Here is a 20,714-nt window from a genome sequence, read left to right as displayed (position 1 = left end):
GTTGTATGACTGCTAGACTTCATCATTTAAAAATGATTAACAATCTCATTTAAATAAATAATTGTGAGATATACTTTTATTAGCTCTAATGACTTAAATGATTTTCTTTGTGTATTTGATATGACCTGTTTCACCAGCTTCGGGGAAAAATCACTTCATATTTTCATCTCCACACACCTTACTTGGCAAGAACTTAAATATCTCCCACTTTGATTTTCTTCTGCTCTTCCCAGTTGCCCAAGAATCTTTGGACTGAAGCTTGAGTGCTTCCACACATCAGGCAGAGTGCAAGGTGGGAAGTCCAATCAGCCCAATAGTTGATGGTTGCTTTGGATGCTGTCACTCAGTTACGCTACTGAATATCTCGGACAGCCGGATGAACTCTTGTACATTATTTCACTGATACCCTTCCTGGCACAGATCCTGGCAAAAGCTGCTATTGATGACCTGGAGTTGGGCTCCAAGGTTACATTTACATGCTCAAAGGGTCAACCTCCACACTTTGCCTTTCAGCTGAGCCCATGCTACCAGCCGAAACTCCCTGTTTCCTTGCAGTTGTTCCACTTTGAGGCTCATGACATCTTTTTAAACTAGTGCACTACTGTTTAAGCCACCCAGGTCCACCTGGGTCAAATGAGGCTTCAGTATCCACACCTACCCCCACCCCTTTGGGTCTTGGGATCCTTAAGCAAAGTGGTCAATTTCTCCTTTTGAGTAGTGCGTTCAAAGGGGTCTTAGGTTGAGGCTCCTTTATCACACGCACAGGATTCTGTTACATCTTCTCCCGGGACAATGGCTGTATGTCTGCCTTATACCTGCGTCACTAAAGGAGCTGCCATTCAAGAGATAGCTCACATAACAAGACAGTCTATTCCTAGGTAAATTGTGCCTCAACTTTGGAACCAGAGGCAGCTATCATCATTTTGAATTTTTAAAATTTTTTAAATCGGAGACTCTAAACACTTATTGAAGGCCATATGTTACCAATAATAAGGCCAATAGAAGGAAGGATTTGAGGCCTGGACATACGAAAGATGTTATGGGTTTTTAGATCTGTTTGTGTTCATATTGTTGAGTAGAAAGCTCTGTGTGTACCAAAACAAATTAGGCCTCTGTCTGAGAACTATAGAAGAGGAAAAAACTTTTCCTTTACTCACTCAGGGTTAGTAACTGGGGGCTTGTGAATGAAATTGACAAAAGACAGATTACCAAGAGAAAAAAACCGAGTTTATTTATTCTTGCAAAGTACATACACATGAGACTGTTCAGTGCTGAGTAACTCAAAGGGGTGGTTAGAATTTGGGGCTTATATACCATTTTAATAGATAAAGGGGAGGAACAGAAAGGCACTATGGGAAAACAAATAACTTTTTAGCAGCATAAATGAGCTCTATGGAGAATAGATAAGAGATCTGAATCTTGTGTCAATGTCTGTTTAGATGTGGTGTCAAACTCACTCCTAGTCTCTGAGATTAGAGTTGCTTCTGGAGAGAGGATTTATGACAATTAGTTATTTTGGGAGGCTCTACTTTTGGGCAGATAAAGGATTTCCAGAGCTAAAATACCTTCATCTCAAAATAATTTTTATGACACAATGGCATATTTTGAAGTGTCATATTTTGGTCCCCTTCACAAAGGACCAAATTATTTGAACATTATAAAATACAACAAATTCTAAAAATATACAGAAAATAGTTTATCTCCTGTCTCTTTTGACATATAATTCCCTTTAAAATTCAATGTAAAAAATCTAAATACCCCCAATCTCCCTAGATAGCTAACCACAGGTAATTTTAACCCTACATATATGCTCATTCCAATTAGATCATGGATAAAGGAGCTTTGTGATCTTGGAATTCCCTTTACTTTGAAGCCTCAGCCAATAGCAGGAATAAATTCTTATGTCAATTTACCAATGGTAGCCCATGTGGTACATTGGTAAAGATGGGAAAATGCAATTAACTCACATGAAGAAAGCTTGGCTTCATGCTTTTCATTTTTCTGATCTTTAGATTTTAGTGTTTACTTGCTAAAATCTTAACAATTTTCTTTCCTGCTTGATATGTTTGTAGCTGCAGGATGGCTCATCAGATAGGTCTATCCTTTTTTTTTTTTTTCTTTTTTTGAGATGGAGTCTCACTCTGTTGCCCAGGCTGGAGTGCAGTGGTGCGATCTTGGCTCACTGCAACCCCTGCCTTCTGGGTTCAAGTGATTCTCCTGCCTCAGCCTCCTGAGTAACTGGGACTACAGGCCTGTGCCACCATGCCCAGCTAATTTTTGTATTTTTAGCAGAGATGGGGTTTCACCATGTTGGCCAGGTTGGTCTTGTACTCCTGACCTCAGATGATCTGCCCGCCTCAGCCTCCCAAGGTGCTGGGATTATAGGCGGGAGCCACCATGCCCAGCCCAGATTGGTGTATTCTAATATCTACTGAAGACTGGATTACATTATTGTTATTTTTAACTAGAAAGATAAAATTTAGAGAAAGTATCATTTTCAAGTAAATTGTGTGCCTATGAATCTAAAGAAGACAAAAGATTAGTTGACTAAGCCCTAATGAAGTAGAAAATATCTGTATTTTGTTTAAATAACTATGGGTCCATAGCCTATGGGGACACTTAGTTTTTTAATTCTATACTGCAGCAGATACTCAACAATGGCCTTGGAATAGTGTCTTTGTTATGTGGCCAGTGAAGTTTCCCTGCTGATGGCAGATGGCAATTTATTTTTAAATTGGCCTACACAGAAATACTTTTTTTTTCTACCTTGGCTATGGTGCTGATTTCAGGAAGACAAGCCTCCATAGAATGTTAATACTGGCAGGTTAGATTTTTCATGTAACCTTAATTGGAAAAACTGGGAATAATGACTGAAAATTCACCTGTAAATACCTCCCACAGAGGAAAAATCTACACAGAGTTGTTGCTAATGATGTCAAGGTCTCCGGCTTCTTCTACGGCTGATGACTGTTATAAATCCAGACTTCTCCCTCGTGTCTTATCTTGGTAGATATGCTTTGAAGACCCATTCTCCCTCTGCTACAACAAGGCCTTTAAACATTCCTGCAAAACTGCTCTTTTATATTAATGTTTCCTCGATGACTCCCCTGAGCCAATGACAGCATCTGCTCCCACAGTTTGCCAGGACATTAAAGCAAGAGCTCCTCTCAGCTCTGTATGATGTATGATGGACAGTTCTTATCAACTGCATTTTAATCAGGTTCTTTCTTCTCTGCTCCTAAGGAGAAGTGTTTTCCGTGTTGTGGCATTGACGTACAGAGGCTCTCACCAGCTCTTTTCATAAATTCATAAAAAAATTAGTTTATAGTTATGAAATAATACATTACATTTTCCTTGTCCAGATTTGCTTCTGTCAAAAGAGGAAGATTTGCTATTTGCTTAGTAAGTGTGGGTTGAGTCAGTGTCTCTCTCTGTGTGTGTTTATTCATTTTATAAGAAGATAAGACATTTATCTGTTATGTAGTTTATGTCATAGAAAAAGTTGTAGATATAATAATTCTATTTTAGAATTATTTCTAAGTGGAAATAATTCCAGATCCAAGCTGTGCTTTGAAACTATCATTTCATTTTATGAGAATTTTATTTCTGAAATGACATTCATAATCTAATATTAAATGACTTCTTGTGAAGTTATTTCGTAGCACTGAAAAAAGGAATCATGGAAATAAATGATGTAAATATATGCATTTCCCAAATCTATCACTGTTTGATCCCAGGGCCATTGTATGGGTATTGCTGTGGAGTCTTGTATAATGAAAGAATCTTAGAATGTTTATCTTAGAAATTATTTTAGGTTAGTGTTTCCCTATTGATATGCTTTGGCTCTCTGTCCCCACCCAAATCTCATGTTGAATTGTAGATTGAGGTGCCTGGGAAGTGATTGAATTGGTGGGTGGTGTCTAATGCTTAAGCACCATCCCCCTAGTGCTGTCCTGTGTTAGAGTACTTATGAGATCTGGTTGTTTGAAAGTGTGTAGCACCTTCCCCTTCACTCTGTTTTCCTCTCGCTCCTGCCGTATTAGACATGCCAGCTTCCCCTTTGCCTTTTGCCATGATCGTAAGTTTCCTAAGGCCTCCCCAGAAGCAGAAGCCTGTACAGCCCACAGAATGGTGAGCCAATTAAACCTTTTTTTTTTAAATAAATTACCAGTTTCAGGAACTTCTTTATAGCAGTGCTAGAACAGACTAATAACCTATGTTTTCCACAAAACAATGATTCAGAGAACTGCCAATCAGTTCAAAGGAAAAAAATGATGAGGAGAAAACCTGGCCTGATAGATTTATGGGGCAGGTTAAACACATAAAGTTTTATTTATTATAATATTTCACATATCCATATAGCATTTAAAATGCTAATATAGATTGTGGTGTCCAAGAGGCAATGTTTTGCTTCCCAAGATGATTGGACCACAAATTCATTTTTCCCCCCAATGTATAATTTTGTGGGGCTCACGTTTCATCATTCTTGGGCAAGTGCTGATCAAGCACAACTCCTTAGTGATTCAGTGGAAGAAAATGGAACCCGTAAGAGGTCATTGACATGTCCAAGATCACTCAGATGCAGACTCAAAGCTGGAACCAGAACTCCCCATGTCTGTGTTTTTTCCGTGATTCCATACTAGCTCTACTTGCTTATGCTTCACTACACGTAGACTACTGTTAGAGTAGTTTCTATGTAATTTCCTTTTATGATATGCTTTTAAAAATTAGATTATTATATTCGTATGTTATAATAGTAATCTGAATTTGTTCACATTTTCTTTTTGCATTTTTTTTTATGGTAAAAATGATACAGGAGGGGGAGGGAAGTGCTGGAAGGAGAAGGGCGGGTCCCTGGCTAGAGTTAAGGATTGTTTTTTCTATTTCTGTGGAGAATGTCATTGGTATTTTGATAGGGATTGTATTGAATCTGTAGATTTCTTTGGGTGGTATAGACATTTTAACAATATTGATTCTTCCAATCCATGAACATAGAATATCTTTCATTTTTTTGTGTCCTCTTCAATTTCTTTCATCAATGTTTTATGAATTTCATTGTAGAAATCTTTCATTTCTTTGCTTGCTTCCTGGGTATTAATTTTATTTGTGGTTATTATAAATAAGATTGCTTTTTTGATTCTTTTTCAGATCGTTCACTGTTGGCATATAGAAATGATATGGATTTTAGTACGCTGATTTTGTATCTTGTAACTTTACTGAATTTATTATCAGTTCTAAGTTTTTTTGTGGAGTCGTTAGGTTTTTCCAAATATAAGATTATGTTCTTTGTAAACAAGGATCATTAGACTTCTTCCTTTCCAGTTTGGATGCCCTTTCTTTCTTTCTCTTGTCTGCTTGCTCTAGCTAGGACTTCCAGTACTTTGTTGAATAACAGTGGTGAAAGTGGGCATTCTCAGCCTGTTGTACAGCCATCCTCTGGGAATATTTTTTGTCACACCTTTGGATCCATGTTGTTTCATGGATACTAAGTCTCTCTGTTTCTCTGTTTTTTTTCTGTGTTTTTTTCAAACCTTTATAAATGACGTTTTACATGTTTACGTTTTTTTCTTTCTGAAAGCTTTCATACCCTCCTCTGTAACCTTGGTGTTCTGGAATTTCATAATTATATGACTGGGTTGTGGGTCTTTTCTCATTTGCTGTTCTGCTTTCGGTAGTCTTTTCCAGTCTCTGGCTTCATGTACTTAAGTATAACAATGTCCTCTCATCTGTTTTTTTTTTTGTGTGTGTGTATGTGTGTCTTTTGTTTGTTTGTTTTTTAAATTGTTGTAAAATGCATGTAATATAAAATTTACTGCCTTAACCATTTTTAAGTGTACAGTTCAGTGGCATTAAGTACATTAATAATGTTGTGCTGCCATCACTACTATGCATCCCCAGAACTCTTTTCATTTTGCAAAACTGAAACTCTGACCATTAAACAATAACTCTGTATTCCCCCTTCCCCTAGCCATTGGCAATCACTATTTAACATTCTGTCTCCTTGATTTTGACCACTCTAGGTACCTCATTATAGTAGTTAGGGTTTTCTAGAGAAACAGAACCAATAGGATGCGTGTGTGTGTGTGTGTGTGCGTGTGTGTGTGCATGTGTGTGTACACATACATTATACACACACACACATACACATATAGAGACAGAGATTGATTGAGAGAGAGAGAGATTGATTTATTTTCAGGAATGGCAAGGCCAGCAGGCTGGAGACCCAGGGAAGAACTGATGTCAACATATACAATTAATCATCCTCATCCTGTAATCCTTGTGACTCAGGAGGCTGAGGCAGAAGGATTACTTGAGGCCAGGAGTTTGAGACCAGCCTGGGCAATAATAGTGAGACCCGTCTCTACAAAAACAAAAGGTCAACAAAATATTTAACCATCATACTCACATAAGTGGAATTATACATGATTTCTCCTTTTGCGTCTGGCTTATTTCACTTAGCATAGTGTCATTATGTTATGTCTTCTCCTTCTCCTCCTCCTTCTCCTCCACCACCTCCTCCTCCTCCTCCACCACCTCCTCCTCCTCCTCCTTTTTCTTCCATCTTCCCCTCCTTCACCTTCTCCTTCTCCTTGACTTAGCCTGCATTTCTTATGTTGAACAAGCACTGCTTTGGAGTTTATGAGGCAATTTAATCATGTTTACTATTCCCCTTTTATTATTCTGTGGCACTAGTTCTTTTAATTTTTATTTTTAAGTAAAGACAGGGTCTCATTATGTTGACCAGGCCTATCTGGAACTCCTGGCCTCAAACAATCCTCCCCCTTTGGCCTCACAAAGTGATGGAATTACAGACATGAGCCACTGTACCCAGTCAGCAGCTAGTCCTTTCTTTGTCCTTGTATAAAATTTAATGCCATTCCCCTAGCTTTTCTCATCATTTTCAGATAACCAAAGATGCTTTCCAGTTCCATGTCATAGTCAAATGTTTCATCTTGGTTTTAAGTGAAATCATCTTCGTTTCTCCAGCTTATGCTGCTGCAGATGGAAAGTCTGAAGTCACAGAAAAGTATATTCTCCTTCTTTTCTTCTTGCTACCTGGATCTTTATTTTATTTTATCTCCCACATTATTCTAATTGCATTTTCTGATCTCTCTCCCCTCCAGGGCAGGAATCCTTTGAAGGGATAAAAGAAGTAATCAGAGACCTGTCCACGGTGACAATAGGGTCAAGGTGTGTGGTTTCTTGTAGGTAGTATTTTCTTATATGATTTTATGATAAAACAGGCATTATGTTTTTTAAATTAAGTAGTCTATATATATTTTAATCTCATTAATAGATATGAAATGTTAGTATTTAACAAATCATAATACATCAATTCAATTATGTTGAAGCATCAGCTTTTCTGAGATAATATCTCCACAACCCCTTCACTCTCTAACAGGGTTAACCTCATTCCCATCCTCCACCACAGCTGGTGCCTGCTTCTATTTGACTCATAACAGACTGCATTGGAATCATCTGTTTGCTTGTCTGTTTCTCTACCACTCAATAAGCTCCTGAGGGGCCTCATTATCTCTCCAATGCCTGGATTATAGTGTTGTTAAATAAATTTCCATAGAATTGAACAGACACAGTTCAGAGGCCAAAAGATCAAAGATTCAGCAAAAGAAGGCCCCGAAGTGCGTGCTGATTCCAGAAGAGAGGCTGCTTGTCTGTTTGGGAAGAAAAACCTCCCAACTCTTGCTTATAATCCCTGGTCCTATCTCTTTTTCTCCTGCTTCAGGGAGTAGGGGGTTTGACAATTTAAAACATTTTTATTTTTATTGTTTTGAATCGGGCAGCCTCCAGAATCACAGCAGATTCAAAGAGATTCCCTCGGGGTGGCAATTTTACCTACTCTCAGCTCAGGGCTGCCTCTGCTCAGCAGACATTAGACAACAGTGCTGAGAATATTTTCCTCCTAATAAGAAAATTCCAATCACAATGATCATGCTCAGATACCTAAAGAGCTGCTGGAATCTGACCTCCAAATACCTGGGGAATTACTATACTGTGAAAAAAGGCAGTCTGAAGAAAGAAAGGACAATAAGGTAGGCTTGTTTGTAAATATGTGGTTCACCTTTCTGAGAGGCATCTTTAAGCTATAAAAGTGTATGGAATGTTTTATGGATTTTGTCTTCCTTCATAGCTCTATAAAATTTCAGTTTTATTGGTGCGAGCCCTCTGTGTGAAGTAAATGATAGATAAGCAGATGATCATTTTATTTCATGGTTGAGACAAGATGTGCTGGGCTTTATTACACCTAATCTCCCAGTGAAAGAAGAGGTTTAAAGTGCATAGTAGTTAATTCTCTTTGGCAGACATGAGCTATAAACGTGTTTTCATCTGCTTTCTGTTCTTATTAAATTAGAAATTTTCAGTGATTTTAGGTTTTTACTTCTCTTGTGGGGAATTTGGAAATAATTTTAAAAATCGATCTTTCCTATTATTTAGATGCCTGGAGTGACTTGGAATAAAGTATTAATTAGTTTCAGCATATTATTATTATTGGTGTAAATGGCGTTTTGGCTCAGAATCCCAAGATTAGTCATCCTTACCATAGCCAAAACAGTGATTCCTGATCACCCCAACCAGAAAGAGTTCTTCTGTCTTTGTGCTACTCAGTCACTTCTTGTCAGCACTTCATAAACCAAGTTCCTTTTATTTGGGCACCTTGTGTAATAACATGGCCTATTCCCAGGCCCTTCATTCCTTTTATCCCTACAGATGGGACTGCCTAACTAGTATAGGACAGAAAATTGATCTTTTTCATACCATGTCTGATAAATAGTTTTTGGCTTTGTGGAGCATTGAACCTATATAAGATGATAAGGTGACATGTAGACTCAATATTAAACAGATCTTTCACCATCTACAGTTGGTTAGAGACTCCTCCCCAGGTTCAGGAGCAGGAACACAGAGGATGTGCATTTGTGGACCCTGGCTGCACTCTGTCTTCATAGGTCCTGGTGTGAGAATCATGCAGTTTTCTCTTAGGCAGTTTATGGAATGGTGTTCATAGCTATGGTCCTGTCTTAGTCCATTTGTGCTTCTAGAACAAAATGCCTGAGACTGGGTAATTTACAAAGAACAGAAATTTATTTTCTCACAGTCCTGGAGGCTGGGAAGTCTAAGATCAAGGCACTAGCAGGTTTGGTGTCTGGTGAGGGCTCATTCCTCATAGATGACCCTGCCTAGGTGTCCTTACGTGGTGAAAGAATGGACGACAGCAAATCCACTTCCTCAAGTTTTTTAAAATAAGGGCCCTAATACGATCCATGAGGGCTCTGCTGTCATGCCTTAATCACCCCCTAGAGGCCTCACCTCTTTTCTTTTTTCTTTTTTCTTTTCTTTTTTTTTTTTTAGTTGGAGTCTTGCTCTGTTACCCAGGCTGGAGTGCAGTGGCACCCTATCGGCTCACTGCAACTTCTGCCTCCTGAGTTCAAGTGATTCTTCTGCCTCAGCGCCCCGAGTAGCTGAAATTACAGGCACCCACACCACCCCTGGCTAATTTTTGTATTTTTAGTGGAGACGGGGTTTTGCCATGTTGGCCAGGCTGGTCTTGAATTCCTGACCTCAAATGATCCGCCCACCTCATCCTCCCAAAGTGTTGGGATTACAGGCATGAGCCATCATGCCCAGCCAGCCCCATCTCTTTTGGCAATGAAGTTTCAACATGAATTTTTGGGGACACATTCAGACCATAGTGGGTCCCAATAGAGGGAGAGAATTTGTGATTACAGTCAAAGCCCAAATTATTAGATTACATAGGTGTTGTGGGGAGGGCAGTTGGAGATCACTCTTGAAGTCATGAATTTTAGGTCAGGTATGATTCCATAAGAGCACCATGAGTCCAAAGGTTGCCCAGTAGCAGGAGAAAGTCAATTAGGAAAGGGCCTCAATTCTACTAGTAGGCAGCCTCATGTCTCCCTTTTCAATTTCTCTAAGCTATTTCCAATTTCCCAGTCAAATATATTCAGTGAAAGTAAGAGAACATACAGGTATGCCAGGAAAGCTTACATGAAAAATGCTTTCAAGGAAAAGAGCCTCACACATAATGGGATGTCTTATGGCAAGACCTTTCACTTTATCCCAAGCCACTCCAAGAAGTGGTCAGTCCAGTGTCCACAGGTTATTGAAAGATCTGGGCCCTGTCTTGCATACCTGTGCTGCCTAAAGGAGAGAAAGAGAGGGAGAATGTGGAAATTTGGTTACTAGAGGGGTAAAAGGAGGTGCTTTGGAAGAACAGGAGGGTTGTTTTAAAGCTATTATCTGAACTTGTGAGTTTTTAAATTTTTCATTTTGATATCTTAGGGAAACTGGCCGTTTGTTGAAAATCTGTCTGACGGAAATCCAAAGAAGGTTTGACCTATCTCTTCTAGTTTCATACAATTCTGCTTGCAGACAGACAAACCTAGTTGACTTGACTTGCTAGCTCAATAATCTCATCTTTTTTCATTTTATAACTCAGCAAATAGCTTATAGTTTTTCACTCTCTCCTTAGCCTTTATGCTTCTGTTCATGTTGTCTCCTTGTCTAGAATGCCCCTCTCTAGCCCTGCCTGCTCCTCAAGCCACTCCTTCCTATGTTCACTTAATCTGGCATATCTCTACTAGCATGTTAAAATTTAGCTCAAGGATTGCCTTATCTAGGGCATCTTCCTTGTTTCACACCATGGCAGACCTCAGCTGCCTCCCCATATCCTCTCTTCTTTCCACTTAACAACACTCTGATATTTTTAGTGGTGCCATGCATCGGAGGTGGCAGGGGCCTCTTCCTGGACCTAGGGGTTGAATCTTGACTGATTTAAGCCAATTGTAATAATTCTGTTTCCCTTGCCAGCGACTGTGTTTGAAATAATCATGTGATGTAATTCTAATTACTAACACAAGGGAAATCTGCTGGGAGGTTCTGGGAAAGTGTTTCTTACCTTAAAAAGGAACCTTAGCTTTCTGCCTGTGGACACCACCGAGGAAGCATCATTAAAGTCTCTCTTCCCACTGCCCTCATGTCAAACTCAGAGTCTCCAAAAGAGCCCAAACAGCTGCAGAAGCTCTTCATTGGAGAGCTGAGCTTTGAAACAACTGATGAGAGCCTGAGGAGCCATTCTGAGCAATGGGGAATGCTCATGGACTATGTGGTCATGAGAGATCCGAACACCAAGTGCTCCAGGGGCTTTGGGTTTGTCACATATGCCACTGTGGAGGAGGTGGATGCAGCCATGAATGCAAGGCCACACAAGGTGGATGGAAGAGTTGTGGAACCAAAGAGCTGTCTCAAGAGAAGATTCTCAAAGACCAGGTGCCCACTTAACTGTGAAAAAGATATATGCTGGCAGCATTAAAGAAGACACTGAAGAAATCACCTAAGAAATTATTTTGAGTAGTATGGAAAAATTGAAGTGATTGAAATCATGACTCACCGAGGCAGTGGCAAGAAAAGGGGCTTTGCCTTTGCAACCTTTGACAACCATGAATCCGTAGATAAGATTGGCATTCAAAAATACCATACTATGAATGGCCACAGCTGTAAAGTTAGGAAAGCCCTGTGAAAGCAAGAGATGGCTAGTGCTTCATCCAGCCAAAGAGGTCAAAGTCGTTTTGGAAACTTTTGTGGTGGTTATGGAGGTGGTTTTGGTGGGAATGACAAGTTTGATCATGTAGGAAACTTCAGTGGTTGTGGTGGCTTTAGTGGCAGCCGTGGTGGTGTTGGATATGGCAGCAGTGAGGATGGCTATAATGGATTTGGTAATGATGGAAGCAATTTTGGAGGTGGTAAAAGCTACAGTGATTTGGCAATTATAACAATCAGTCTTCAAATTTTGGACCCTTGAAGGGAGGAAACTTTGCAAGCAGAAGCTCTGGCCCCTATGGTGGTGGAGGCCAATAATGTGCCAAACCACAAAACCAAGGTGGATATGGCCATTCTAGTAGCAGTAGTAGCTATGGCAGTGTCAGAAAATTTTAATTACTGCCAGGAAACAAAGCTTAGCAGGAGAGGAAAGCTAGAGAAGTGACAGGGAAGCTACGGGTTACAACAGATTGTGAACTCAGCCAAATGCAGTGGTGGCAGGACCTAGCTGCTACAAAGAAGACATGTTTTAGACAAATACTCATGTGTATGGGCAAAAAACTTGAGGACTGTATTTGTGACTAATTGTATAACAGATTATTTTAGTTTCTGTTCTGTGGAAAGTGTAAAGCATTCCAACAAAGGGTTTTAATGTAGATTTTTAAAAATTTGCATCCATGCTGTTGATTGCTAAATGTAACAGTCTGATCATGGCACTGAATAAATGTGTCTTTTTTTCTTTTTGAGAGAGCCTAAGAAAAATGTCTCTTTTCTAGTTTGTGGATGTTATTGGTGAGGAGGTGACATGTAGAGCTATGGCAGTCCTCTTGTGATCATGAGGGGACATGCCTAAGAGAAAGGCCAAAGGGCTGAAATGGAAGAACAGAAAGATGGAAATAATTGGAACTTTGAAACTAACATTGAGTTACTGACTTAATCGCCCTGGAAATGTCATTCCTCAAGACTACTTGATATGTAAGACAATAAATCAATTGAATAATTGAATCAGTAATTCAATTATTGTTGAAGCCAGCTAAAATTAGGTTTTCTATTATTTGCAGCTGAAATCATCCTTACTGGTACCAACCCAATCCATATCTTTCATCTATGCTTCTTTTAGAACTCTGTGAATTTTTCGTCTTTTTTTGTTGTTGTTGTTACAGGATCTTGCTCTGTCACTCAGTGAAATGGGTCAGGTGTAACATATGTTTTATCATGCCATTTTAATGATCTGTGTGTCATTAATGTCTTGTACATACCAGTTACATAATTACAGGTACATTAATGGATCTGATAAAACCTTATTTGTAGATTGGGGATATAAAACTTATAGACTCATTATAATGACCAAATGGTGGTTCATAGCTTGGACATTAGAGTAAATCACCTTAGATTCTCATCCAGGCTCTGCCTCTTATTATCTGTAATTTCTTTTTTTTTCTGAGACGGAGTCTCACTTTGTCTCCCAGGCCTGGAGTGCAGAGGCATGATCTCAGTTCACTGCAACCTCTGTCTCCCAGGTTCAAGTGATTCTCCTGCCTCAGCCTCCCAAGTAGCTGGGATTACAGGTGCCTGCCACTGCACTCAGCTAATTTTTGTATTTTTAGTACAGACGCAGTTTCACCATGTTGGCCAGGTTGGTCTTGAACTCCTGACCTCAGGTGATCCTCCCACCTTGGCCTCCCAAAGTGCTGGGATTACAGGCGTGAACCATCTCACCTGGCCTATTATCTGTAATATCAAACATTATTTAAGGTTACTTAGCTTTAGTTTCTTCATCTGCAAAAGGAGGAAAAGAGTTGTTTATCTCTCCATGGTGGTGTGGGGATTAAATGAGAAAATCTAAGCCCATTTTTGAGTACAGTGCTTGGTACGTAATCACTGAAAGAGTGGCAGCCATTTCTTAAGAGATATTAATTCCTGAACAAATAGTGCAGTACCTTTAACCATGCCCGCCCAGGCCCCTGCTACAGTGAGTGCTGGCTGCTTAGTGCTCACTGCTACCCCCTTTCTCCAGAACATGGGCTTGGCAGAGCATTGCCTTGGCCCACTTAGCCCCTACTTCCTCCTACAGACAGCACACAGACGATGACTGACCAACCCTTCATGCAAAAGACTGGGCCCTGGCCTCAAGGCAGAATGGGATTTGTGCTTCAGAGCACAATCTCAGCTCACTGCAACCTCCACCTCCTGGGTTCCAGTGATTCTTATCCCTCAGCATCCAGAGTAGCTGGGATTACAGGTGCCTATCACAACACACGGCTAATTTTTGTATTTTTAGTACAGATGAGGTTTCACCATGTTTGTCAGGCTGGTCTAGAACTCCTGACCTCAAGTGATCCGCCCACCTTGGCCTCCCAAAGTGCTGGGATTACAGGCGTGAGCCACTGAGCCCGGCCACAACAACTTGTGTCTTTTAAAGAATTTTTTCATAATCCCAGTGCTTGGGAAGCTGAGGCAGGAGGATTGCTTGAGGCCAGGAGTTTGAGACCAGCCTGGGTGGCATAGTGAGACCCTGTCTCTACAAAAAATATATATATATATAAAAGAAAATTTTATTTCTTCTATGTTATCTAATTTGTTGGCATACTGTTTTTTATGGTAGTCACCTATAACTCTTACGATTTCTATAAGGTGATCGTTATGTTCCCTCTTATTATTGATTTTAAAATTTTGAGTGTTTCCTCTCTCTTAATTTTTTGTCAGTGCAGCTAAAATTCCATTTTCTTTATCTTTTCAAATACCTAATTTTTGGCTTCTTTGATTTTCCCTGTTGTTTTCTATTTTTTTTTTTTTTTTTTACCTTCACCTTTAGTATTTTCTTTCTTCTGTTTGCTCCCAATTTAATTTGTTTTTCTTCTTCCAAGTGTTTTTTTAAATTTTATTTATTTATTTTTTTTGAGATAGAGTCTCACTCTGTTGCCCAGTCTGGAGTGCAGTGGTGCAATCTCGGCTCACTGCAACCTCTGCCTCCCAGGTTCAAGCTATTCTCCTGCCTCAGCCTCCCAAGTAGCTGGGACTACAGGCATGTGCCACTATGCCTGGCTAATTTTTGTGTTTTTAGTAGAGACGGGGTTTCATCATATTGACCAGGCTGGTTTCGAACTCTTGACCTCAAGTGATCCTCTTGTCTTGGCCTCCCAAAGTGCTGGGATTACAGGCGAGAGCCACCATGCCTGACCTTCTTCCAGTGTCTTAAGCTGCAAGTTTAGATTATTCTTCTTCTCTGTTAATATAGATGTCTACAGCTTAAAATTTCCCTTTGAGTATCGTGTTGGGGCTCAAAAACTGATGCCCCAAAATGTGGTGCTTTGACATGCTGAAATGAAGAAGAAGGCTTATGGTCTCTCTGACCTCCCCCTACCACCTACTCTCACAAAGCCTTGAGGAAGTTGTTCTCCAAAGCTCCTTTATCTGCCGCAAATCCTGACCAACAACAACAAAAACAATGGTTTTGGCTGGGTGTGGTGGCTCACACCTGTAATCCCAACACTTTGGGAGACTAAGGTGAGAGGATTGTTAGAGCCCAGGAGTTCAAGACCAGCCCAAGCAACATAGTGAGACCCTGTCTCTATAAAAAAAGTTTAAAAATTAGTCAAGAGTGGTGGTGCACACCTGTGGTCTCAGCTACTTGGGAGGCTGAGGAGGGAGGATCACTTGAGTTCAGGGGGCTAAGGCTGCAGTTAGCCGTGTTCATGCGACTGCAATGTAGCCTGGGTGACAGAGTGAGACCCCATATCAAACAAACAAACAAACAAACAAATGAAAAACCAGTTTTTTCTTCTCCCTGTAAGACCAAGCATGAAGCAAGATCTGAACAGACCCTTTCACAAGATAATGTCTTTCTCCCAGGGTCATTCAAATCCAAAGAGAATTATGTACCAGTTAATCTCTGTTCCTCTTTATTGCCCCTCAACAGAATTCTTTTTCTCCTCTCTCCCATAATCTGTTTTGCCAGGATCCAAGCCCCATTCTTTCTGTAACCTCAAAATGGTATATAAGCTTCTGAACTCTGTTGGTGGATGGGTGATCACTCTGTGGTTCATTCTGTAAACACGTTAATACATTTGTATGCCTTTTCTCTAATTAATCTGCCTTTTGCGAGTAGTTGACTTTTCAGCAAAACTTCAGAGGGTGAAAGGGAAGTTTTTCCCTTGGCTCCTACAGTTGATTTAGCTACATTGCATTAGTTTTGGTGCATTATGTCTTTTTATTCATTCATTTTATTATCTAATTTTGCTTGTGGTTTCTTCTCTGTCTCATTGATTATTTAGTAGTATGTTATGTAATTTTCACATATTTATAAATTTGCCAATTTTTTTTTCTGTTACTAACTTCTAATTTCATTCCATTGTGATCTGATAACATATATGATTCCAGTCCTATTCAATTTATTGGAATGTGTTTTATAGCCTAACATATGGTCTCCTCTGGAGAATGTTCTGTGTTTCAGGAGAATGTGTATTCTGCTGTTTTGGGGTGAAGTGTGGAATAGATGTCTCTCAGGTCTAGTTGGTTTACAGTGTTGTTCAAGTCTTCTGTTTTCTTGTTCATCTTCTGCATAACTGTTCTATGTAGTGCTGAAGGTGCAGTATTTGTCTCCAATTGTCCGTGGTTGAGCAAAACACACTCTGTTTCTCTACACTTTCAGCCAACACTTTGGATACCAGATGCGTGAATTTTTTTTTCTGCACCAAGCACTTCTCCAACTCTCTGAACATCAATTGGGTGTCTTACAATTTAATTTAATTCTGACCCTATATACTTGGAGTTAGCATCAGATTCCACAACTTGAGGGCTTACTAGCTATGAATTAAGGGCTCCCATGACCCACTTCTGTGTTTGACGGAATGGCTTAGGGAAATGCTTTACATTTACTGAACTCAGAGAAATGCTTTGCTTTCATTGACTGGTTTATTATAAAGGATACAACTCAGGACCAATCAGATGGAAGAGATGCAAGGTGTAGGGGAGAGGAACACTGAGTTTCCATGTTCTCTGGACAGGCCACCCCCAGCACCTTCCTGTGAAACTCATCAAATCTCCTTGTTCAAGAGTTGTTTGTTGTTGTTGTTGTTGTTTTGAGACAGAGTCTCGCTCTGTTGCCCAGGCTGGAGTGCAGTGGAGAAATCTTGGCTCACTGCACCCTGTCTCCGGGGCTCAAGCAATCCTCTCACCTCAGCCTCCTGAGTAGCTGGGACTACAGGCGTGCACTGCCATGCCTGGCTAATTTTTTTGTATTTTTAGTAAAGACAGGGTTTCACCATGTTGGCTAGGCTGGTCTGGAACTCCTGGCCTCAAGTGATCTGCCCACCTCAGCCTTCCAAAATGTGGGGATTACAGGTGTGAGCCACCACACCCGGCCATGTTCAAGAGTTTTTACATGCCCTTTTCATGATATATCCTTTTTATCTTTTTATTTTCAACCCATTTGTATCTTTCATTCAAAAGTTTGCATCTGTAGACAGCATATGATAGGATCTTATTTTTTTAATCCAGTGTGATAATTTCTGTCTTTTAGTTTGATTGTTTCATCATTTATATTTAATATTATTATTGATACAATTAAATTAATGTCTGTCATTTAACTTTTTGTTTTCTATATGTCTCATGGCTGTTTTGTTCTTCTACCCTTTGTTGCTTTCATTTGTACTAAGTGTGAATATTTTCTAGTGGAAAAACTTAATTCCTTTAATGATTTTTTTCACTACATTTATTTTCTCAGTGGTTGCTCTAGGGCTTACCATGCACATCATAACTTAATGGTATCTACAGTTGACCTTGAATGATGTGGGGTTTGGGGAGCCACCCCCACAATGCAGTTGAAAATCCATGTATAACTTTTGACTCCCCCCAGATTCAACTAAGAGCTTACTGTTGAACTGAAGCTTTATGGATAACATAAACAGTCAATTAACATATATTTTGTACGTTACATTTATTATATACTGTATTCTTAAAGTAAGCTAGGTGAAAGAAAATTTTATTAAGAAAATCATACGGAAGAGAAAATATATTTGCTATTCGTTGAGTGGATCATCATAAAGGTCTTCATTCTTGTTGTCTTCAGGTTGGAAGTGGAGGAAGCAGAGGTGTAGGAAAATCCACATATAAGTTGACCTGTGCAGTTCAAACCTGTGTTGTTCAAGGGTCAATTGTACTTTAGATTTACACTAACTTAAGTCCAGTGAGATATTGAAACATTACTCCTATATATTTCTAGTCCTGCTTCTCTTATTTGTGGTATTATTGTTATACATATTCTAGTTATATGTTACAAGACCAAGAATACATTGTTATAATTATTACTTTGTATAATTTTATGTATTTTAAAGAAGCTGCTAGAATAAAGGACAGCAACAATATATTTATAGATGGTGTTATATTACCTTTCTTACTTACAACATTTCTGGTCTCTTTCTTTGTTCCTGTTGATTCAAGTTACCATCTGGTATTATTTCCTTTTTTCCAATACAGCTTCTCTTCCATCCCCTCCTTTGTTCTGTTATTTTAAGACACTTTACATTGGCATATGTTGTAGGCCTGATTATGCAAAAAGATACGTACTGTTTTGTACATTTGTTTTTCCAATAAGTTAAGAGATGAAAGGAGAAAAAATGCATTTTTGCTATCTTCTATAATTACATAATTACCTTTACTGGTGCTTTTTGTTTATTTCTGTGCATTCTAATTATTGTCTGAGATCACTTGCTTTCAGCCTGAAGAGCTTCCTTTAGTGTTTCTTGTAAAGAGAGTCTACTAGCAACAAGTTATTTCAGTTTTTGTTTTCTTCGGAATGTCTTTCTTTTGCCTTTATTTATTTTATTTTATTTTATTTATTTATTTATTTTTTGAGATGGAGTTTCACTCTTGTTACCCAGGCTGGAGTGCAATGGCATGCAATCTTGGCTCACTGCAAGCTCCACCTCCCAGGTTCAAGCGATTCTCCTGCCTCAGCCTCCCAGGTAGCTGGGAATACAGGCATGTGCCACCACACCCGGCTAATTTTTTTGTATTTTTAGTAGAGACAGGGTTTCTCCATGTTGGTCAGGCTGGTCTCGAACTCCTGACCTCAGATGATCCGCCCACCTCAGCCTCCCAAAGTGCTGGGATTACAGGCGTGAGCCACCATGCCCGGCCTCTTTTGCCTTATTTTTAAAAGATGGTTTTGTGGGATATATGATCCTTATTAAAAGTTTTACTCTTTCAGCAATTTAAATGAATCACATGATTGTTTCTGGCCTCCATTGTTTCTGATGAGGAGTCAGCTGTTAATCTTATTAGGGTTCCCTTGTACTTTATAACAGGGCTCCTCAACCCCTGGGTAGCCAACAAATACCTGTCCATGGCCTGTTAAGAATCAGGCTGCACAGCAGGAAGTGAGTGACAGGTGAGTAAGCATGACCGCCTGAGCTCCACCTCCTGTCAGATCAGTGGTGGCATTAGATTCTTATTGGAGCACCTGCCCTATTGTGCACCACACATGTGAGGGATCTAGGTTGCACACTCCTCATGAGAATCTAATGCCTGATGATTGGAGGTGGAACAGTTTTATCCCAAAACCACCCCTGCCACTCCCATCCCCAACCCCCACTCCCAGTCTGTGGAAAAATTGTCTTCCATGAAACTGGTCTCTGGTGCTGAAAAGGTTGGAGAACACGGCTTTATAAGTAGTTTTTTCTTTCTGCTTTCAAGATGTACCCTTTATCTCTGGCTGTCAACATTTTACTATGAAGTATATCTCTTTGCATTTATTCTTTGCATTTATTGTTGGAGGTTTTGAACTTTTTGGATATGTAGATTTATGTTTTTTATCAATTTTGAGAAGTTTTCAGCCATTATTTCTTCACATATTTTTTCTGCTCCTTTTTCTTTCTCTTCTCCTCTGGCACTCTCATTATGTGTATTTGTTGCTCTTAATAATGTCGTATATTTCTCTGAGGCTCTGTTCATTTTTCACCATTATTTAATCTCTTTCTCTCTTTTTTTGACTGCAACATCTCTATTAATCTATCTACACAGTCACTGTTTCTTCTGCTAGTTTGGATCTATTGTGGAGCTTTGTTGGTGAATTTTTTATTTCAGTTATTGCATTCTTCAACTCCAGATGTTCCATTTGGTCCTTTAAAAATAATTTATATCTCTTTATTGATATTTTTTATTTCATGAGACAGTGCCATCATACCTTCCATTACTGGTTGAAGCATAGTTTTCTTTAGTTCTTTGAACATATTTATAATGGCTCATATGAAGTCCTTATCTATATATCTGAATTTTGTCACAGGCATTTTTTTTGCTGCCTGCCTTTTTTTTCCTGTGTGTGAGTTACATGTGAAGGTTATTAGAATAAAAATGGAATGAATTCCTTGTGTTAAAAACAAAACAAAACAAACAATCTGACAAATAGAGCTGAGGAGCGCCATGAAGGTACGGTTCTCATGCATAAATCCTTGATAAAAACTATTACAAAAGACTCTGCAAAAACTGCAACCTTATACAAAGGTCATGATAATCTTAAACACAAAGTAATAATTCTTCAAGGACACCTACCCAGCAACTACCCGTCCAACCCCAGACTGGTGTCACCCTTATGCAGAGGAACTCCCATTTGTAAAACCATCAGATATTCTGAGACTTATTCAATACCATGAGAACAGTATGGGGGAAACTGCCCCCATGATTCAGTTATCTCACCTGGCCCTCTCCTTGACACTTGGGTATTATTACAATTTAAGGTGAAATTTGGGTGGTGATACAGCCAAACCATATCAGTGAGGGTTATTAGGCCTTCAGTGTTTTTGGCCTGCTATACCAGACTGGGGTAGACCCTCCACCTTTTGTGTGGAAGCTGGGTGGAGGCAGGGAGCTCTCACTGTCTTGGCTATATTCACCTAGAATTTAGCCTCTGCCACAGGAAGCTCGAAGTTGGGGGATGAGCAATGCTAGCAACCTGACTCTCCTGGCAAGATTTCATAGCTTCTGACTGCGAACTGGAGAGACAGGGAGCCCTGTGTTCTTAGCCTCACCTACCCAGATTGAAACTTTCCTTAAGCTGAGCTCAGGGGGTGAGGGAGGGAGTGGGTCATGGGTTAAATGCCATAGATTCTTGCTGTTCTTACCAATATTTAGTATATTTCTTCATT

The 20,714-nt window shown here is 39.6% G+C and overlaps 1 long non-coding RNA gene across 1 annotated transcript in view; it reads left to right on the top strand.

Moving 5' to 3' along the window:
• The first annotated feature begins 7,317 nt into the window (after positions 1 to 7,317).
• The window catches only part of LOC129397179 (uncharacterized), a 35,436-nt gene continuing 22,039 nt past the window's right edge, over positions 7,318 to 20,714 (top strand). Inside the window, exon 1 of the long non-coding RNA XR_008624391.1 lies at positions 7,318 to 8,051. This is a non-coding gene — a long non-coding RNA (uncharacterized LOC129397179). The remainder of the gene's footprint in view (positions 8,052 to 20,714) is intronic.

Source organism: Pan paniscus, chromosome 12 (assembly GCF_029289425.2).
Source record: "Pan paniscus chromosome 12, NHGRI_mPanPan1-v2.0_pri, whole genome shotgun sequence".
Lineage (NCBI taxonomy): Eukaryota > Metazoa > Chordata > Mammalia > Primates > Hominidae > Pan > Pan paniscus.
This window is presented reverse-complemented; position numbering and strand designations above follow the sequence as displayed.